The following is a 6,796-nucleotide window of genomic DNA, read 5'->3' as shown; positions in this document are numbered from 1 at the left end:
TTTTTTATTTTATAAACACACACACACACACACAAACACACCCCACACACACACCCACCCACCCGTACACCCCCACACACATACTGTACATATGACGATGCAGATGACATCTGCATCGTCAACGCCCAGAAGACTGAGGTTCTCACCTACAGTGTAACACCCTCCCAGACCATCCACCTCTAATAAAGTACTGGTGAAGCTAACCAGATGTACGGAGGATGGAGACGGCGGGAGTCGCCGCTGGAAGGCTCATCCGAGGATGCCCTGCCCTAGAGAACGAGATGTCCGCACGGTCTAACGGCCGAAGACCTCGTCCTTCTCGGGGGTTTCCCCTGAAGACGGCTGATGAAGACGGCTCAAAGTAGGAACCTCTTTAGGACTGTCACGATTATGACATTTTACTTGACGATTAATTGTCGCGCAAATAATTGCGATCTGTCGTACACTGAACTTTATAACATTATTTGTAAAAAAAAATCTGGCTTTTTCCAAAAGGTGCACAGGGCAGATATGACAAATAACTTGCATAATTCAATAACTTTAAAAAAATAAAAACATGAATAGTGGAAATAGCAGTCTGCTATATCCACAATTTTTTAATGTTTGAAAACATTAACATTTTTCTACATGGAAATGATTATGACGATTATCTGAAAAAAGTATTGCGATTATCTCAAATACTTGCGATTAGGTGATCATGTAATAATTGTGACATACCTAATTTTTCCTTTTCCTTTGCTGGATGCTGCAGTGTGTGTTGTATGATGTTCATGTCATGTGCTGATGTGGTTCAAGATGTAGCTCTGTTGGGGCCCGGTGTGGCAGTGAAACATGTTCAGTGACTGTTTGCTTGTGGCTCTGGAATTGAAGGCTGATGTGAATCTAGACTATGTTGGCTGTGTTGTGGCTGTTATTGGATGTGTGTGTGTGTGTGTGTGTGTGTGTGTGTGTGTGTGTGTGTGTGTGTGTGTGTGTGTGTGTGTGTGTGTGTGTGTGTGTGTGTGTGTGTGTGTGTGTGTGTGTGTGTGTGTGTGTGTGTGTGTGTGCTTGCTCGTGTGTGTGAGTGACAGAGATAATTTGCATTAAATACTTTTTAGACATAGGCCTCTGTAAATCTGGGCCTGGACCTGGTCATTTGAAAGGTCACTTTTTGGTAGGTACCAGAAGGTCAAGGGGACTGTGTGTAAATCCGGGCCTGGACTTGGTCATTTGACCTTTCACACTAGTCACTGCAGCTACATTTCTCCATTCATCAAGACAATCTACTTTTAATTAAAAAGTTTAATAGACCAATTATTTGTTTACAAACATTGAGACTGGACGCAAAGGTGACTGTTTCATGTAATCAATTCCCAACATATCCCCAAACCTGCTGTTTTGGGGTGCGCTGGTTTCACTTCATTCAACCTCCTCTGTGTGTTGGCTAGTGGGGTGCGCCCTAGCGAGACAAATATACTTCATCGCGCAACGTTATTGCGCGCCGAGAACAGTTGACATACAAGCTCACAACTGCGTCGCGGATGCGACCGCTGTGAGCTTGCGGTCTGCTGTTCTCGGCCGTTCTCTGCGCGCGACACCTTCGCGAGACGGAGCATAGATTAGGCTCAGCTGCGCGAGCCAAGCAGGTTCTGGTGCCATGATCATAGAGCGCTCCCTCCGTTCTTATGACAGCCTCTGGAGGTGGGGTTTGGGGGACAACTGCTTTGAATTGTTATTATTGTTTACACACAACAGAAACCAAGGATTATACATTTCAAGAGCGAGAGATCACAGTAAAAATCCTATAAGCATTCTTCCTCCAAACTGGGAGAAAAACAGCATCTGAAAGTTTGATGGGATGCATTTTTACATGTGAGGCTGTGACCACTTTAACATTGCATCTTATGAGCGGTGGGGTTCAGTTGGTGCCGGCCTGCGCGTGCATACTGGCTCTTATCAGTGTGACGTAGTCTGTTAAGGCGTCTATAGGAAGAAGAAGAATTTCACAAAACAATTTTACAAAATGGTCAACTTAGCTTCTTCATAAGCCACTTCGTTTTGAACAGTGGAAGGTTATTGACTCGAATCCAACGCTTAATTCCTTTATTTACGGGTATGATGCAGCTCAAGTGGGACACAAACACACCACACCACCACCGCCTGTCATCGGCTTGGCCTTGGAGTTTTGCTTTCCTCATGGACGTACCGGTACCTGTGGATTATATCAGTAAAGCAACCTTTGAGGACTAAATGTTTGAACTTGACACTTGCCGATACTCTGCACCTCAATCTTCATGTACATGCACTGATGCTCTTCTTGCACTAATGTCTAGGAACAGTAAATATAGACAATATTTTGGACCAATACAAAAAACTATAGACCAAATTTCCCACCCCACGTCAGTGGCTGCCAGACTAGTGGTACACCTCCTACTGGCTCCAATACAGTATAGTGCACAAGGTGCAATACAGTATAAAAACTAGAAAAAGTGCTCCTCGGAGCACAGGTCTCCGCCAGGTCAGGTACTTTATTGTGGCCTCCTGGTGGCGCTATAATAGGCCAATGTGAAAAGGGTGCCATTTATTCTTAGGTCGTTCACGGCAATCGGACACTGCATTCATGATTTGAGGCATTTTGTTCCAAAAATGTGTTTTGCTATATTAGACCTGCTGGTGGCGCTATGACAGGCCAATGTGAAAAAGGGTGGCATTTCTTCCTTGGCCTAGTGGGAATGTGTTTGTGAAATTTCACGGAAATCGCAAGCTGCGTTCATGATTTGAGGCATTTTGTTCAAAACGGACCAATCCTGCACATTTTGGAAGCAAACCTTAGCCAATGAGGATGGAATATGGGAAATCGGACAGATCCGTGTTGATCACATGACTATAGAGATACTGTGTACCGATTTGCATGACGTTTGGATACAATCAGTAGGAGTAATGTAAAAAAAATGGGCCCTCAGGTGGCGCTATAACAGGCCCATGTGAAAAATTTGAGGCAGAGGTTCTGAATTGGCATCCAGGGAGTGGGTGTGCACAGTTTCGCAGCGACCGGGCCAACGGTGCCAGAGATTAGCTGGTAACACACGGACAGGACGGACGGACACACACACACACGGACACACACACGGACGGACGGAGGGTAAAACATACTCTCTCGCCATGCCTTTCGGCCTGGCGGAGACAATGAAAAGGGTTCTGGTGTAAGAAGCTAATAATATCCTATTGCCTCAGCAGAATGAACAATCCTTCATTAATATGAGATCATTACATTTGCTAAAGCGTATTAAACGGTACCGGTACGGCAGGATAAAAAATGTGTCCATGAAAAAGTGCTCCTCGGAGCACAGGTGTCTGGCAGGTCAGGTAGGTTATTGTGGGCCAGCAATGTTGGGAATTCGCCAATCAGGCTGGAATGTGAAAAATTGGGACGGACGGATCCGTCTTGATCACTTGACTAAAGAGATAATGTGTACCGACTTGCGTGATGTTTGGACAAGATTTGTAGGAGTAATATGAAAACAATTGTTGTGCAAAAATCGGCCTCCTGGTGTCGCTATAGTAGGGCAATGTTGAAAGGGTGGCATTTGTTCCTCAAGGTAGTGCGAATGTGCGTGCAAAGTTTCACCGCAATCGGACGCTGCGTGCATCATTTGCGGCATTTTGTTCAAAACGGGCCACTCCTGCAAACTTTAGATGTCAATCTTAACCAATAGAATATGAAAAATTCAAACAGATCTGTCTTGATCATATGACTATAGAGATCTTGTGTACCGATTTGCGTGAAATTTGGATAAAATCTGAAGGAGTAATAAGTCGGCCTCCTGGTGGCGCTACAAAAGGCAGATGTGAAAAATGCAGGGCAAAGGGTTGTTCCTTGGCCTCTAGGGAGTGCACATACAGCGTTTTACACAGATCGGTGGAGTTATAGGCAAACACACGAATCGGCCTGTTTCAGCGCCACCATGAGGCTGATTTAAAAAACTTGTGGCATTTCTTCTTCTGCCTAGTGGGAATGTCCATGCAAAATTTCACGGAAGTTGCACGCTGTGTTCATGATTTGAGGCATTTTGTTCAAAATGGAGTACTCCTGCAAACTTTGGAAGCCATTCTTAGCCAATCAGGATAGAATATGAAAAATCTGAAAAACGCACTGTGTACCGATTTGCGTGATGTTTGGACATCATCTGTAGGAGTATGGTCAAAAAATGTGTTTTGCAAAAAGTGGCCTCCTGGTGGCGCTATAACAGGCCCATGTGCAAAATGTGGGGCAGAGGTTCTGAATTGGCATCCAGGGAGTGTGTGTGCACAGTTTTGCTGCGATGAAGCCAACAGTGCCGGAGATTAGCTGTTCACGGACGGACGGACGGACAGGGTGCAAAACATACTCTCTCGCCATGCCTTTCGGCCTGGTGGAGACAAAAATGTATAAGTCCACCCCACACACATTCATAATTCATACAAAGCAGAACTTACCCCCCCCCCCCCCCCGACACAAACACAGTCTACATTTTTGCTGACTAACATGAGCCTTTTCACAGGAAAAACCCTGCAGAATGTATGAGGAACCAACCACAACTGCTTCTCATCAGCAGACGCATGAAGAGAGAGACTGAATCCACCAATCCCAAAGATTTGACAGACGACTAAGAAATACTAGCAGTTACAAATGTTAACATTAACATTATGCAAGTGACAATACAAGTGGACATACAGAGCAGAAACATCTTAAATTATCTTATTGTTTTATTTACTGTGAATACAAAGCATTGAGTCAGAGTGTGCGTGTGTGTGTGTGTGTGGGCTTGTATTACCTTACATGTGAGGACTAAGGGCCCTATCTTGCGCCCCACCTTACCCCTTATCCCTAAGCTTTTTTTTGGCCATTTTTTGCTATTTTGAAAAACATTTTAAAATAGTTCAAATAGCCAATCTACAAGCTCACAACGTGTCAATGTAGATCGGCTAGTTGAATTTGTTTAGGTTTACAATTAGGAAGATATTCAGGTTGGGGTTAGGATTAAGACTTGTCATTTAAAGGTTAGGTTTAGTGTTTGGGGGTCAACGTCACACACCGCAAAATATCACGATCTATCACGTTGTGAGCTTGTATATTAGCAATTTTTGGCTGTTTTCACCTATTTCAGTCCTCACAAGTATAGTGACACAAACGCACTTTACCACTGGGCCACCCGAGCGCCAACAAATAGGAGATTTTCTTTGCTACTAAACATTTCTAAATGTGTCATGGGTGGGCGTGTTTTTCTTCTTGACAACGTAAAAGATCACCAACGCTGTTGCCATGACTACAACCACCAACACCACAACTATCACCATGGGGATGGTGACATCACTGCCACGATCTGATGCTGGGTTAGAGGAGAGTAGGGAAAGTAGTTTTAACCACTTAAACCCCACACATTGTTGAGCACAGTCCCACAGGGCTCTATACTAGTATAATTTCTGTTTCCATTCATTAAGTACTATCTTCGCTTTTAATAGCTGTCGACAATCTTACAATGCGTCACAGCGCAACACGTTGTAAGCTTATCGATCTGCAGCTGCGAAAGTTTTCCCAGAATACAGATGCTGGGGTTTAAGTGGTTAATGTTACACAAAACTGAGGTGCTAATATCTCAGAGAGAGAGAGAGAGAGAGAGAGAGAGAGAGAGAGAGAGAGAGAGAGAGATTATGAGCCTGTGTTTTTCCAAAACTCACACAAATCTCTGGACTCTTCTGATAAACATTTATCATAGGCCTACCTCTTTTTTTGTATCCACAATGATTGGCTATAATTGGCTTTAAAATGTTGTGGGAGGGGTCTATTTTAAAAATAAATGCCAAATATATTGAACATATGGTTCGATCGACATAGATTGTAATCACACATTGAAGGGTCTCTGAACAATTCAGAGCCAAAAGTAGGGGGCACCACAAATGCTACACATGATATTGCATAAAAAAGACCCCCCCCCCCCACCCAATTAGTTCTCAGGAGTCACATGACAATGATAATTTGCCTGTAATTGTTTTCCAAAATTAGTGGGAAAGGGCTGGTTTCTTAACAAAAAAATGCTGTATATCATGAATGCAACATCCAGTCAACCATGAATTGAACTTATATGTTCAACTTAAATTAACAATTTCTTTGTCAAAGCATCATGTGACCCCACATTACGACACTATGTCAGTTATAACTCCTCTTCCCTACCTGGTAGAAAGTCAACAAATGTCTTCTCTTCTCCATTTTTAGACACCTGACATCTGATCTTCTTGGCCAGGTCGTGTTTGTTGATGGTCAGAGTGGTAGAACATCCAGAACTAGAGTTTATCAGGGAACCATCCTCATTTATCCAGGTCAATATGTGACTTTCACAGCGTATAAACCTCCCAAACAGAGAGCACTGTAGTGTCTGTTCTATCCCACGGCTTCTTCTGGAGATGTCTCTCACTTCCAGTACGGACAGCCAAATCCATGTAGGGTTGTTTCCATGTGGGTTTCCATCGTTTGTATCTTGTTGACATTTATAAAGACCAGCATCTTCAGCTCTGATATCTTTAACAGTCAGAGAGCAGTTAGACTCCAAACACATTCTGTCTGCTTTAGAGGAGTTTAATTCACTCGTTTGTATCACACCATCTTCAGCCACGGTAATAAAATACTTTGGTTCGTTTCCCTTGTGAAGCCACGTAGTTGAAACACAGCCAGGATTGTCAGGTATCCTGTTGTTAAATGGCAGAGTGACAGCGTCTCCAGAGTTTCTGTAGAGCTCCAGTAGGTGGGTGTTGTCGACTCCAAGCAGCAGAAATAACAACA

This window comes from Gymnoscopelus braueri (genome assembly GCF_963280865.1).
Source record: "Gymnoscopelus braueri genome assembly, contig: SCAFFOLD_48, whole genome shotgun sequence".
NCBI lineage: Eukaryota > Metazoa > Chordata > Actinopteri > Myctophiformes > Myctophidae > Gymnoscopelus > Gymnoscopelus braueri.
Note: the sequence above shows the minus strand (reverse complement) of the source record.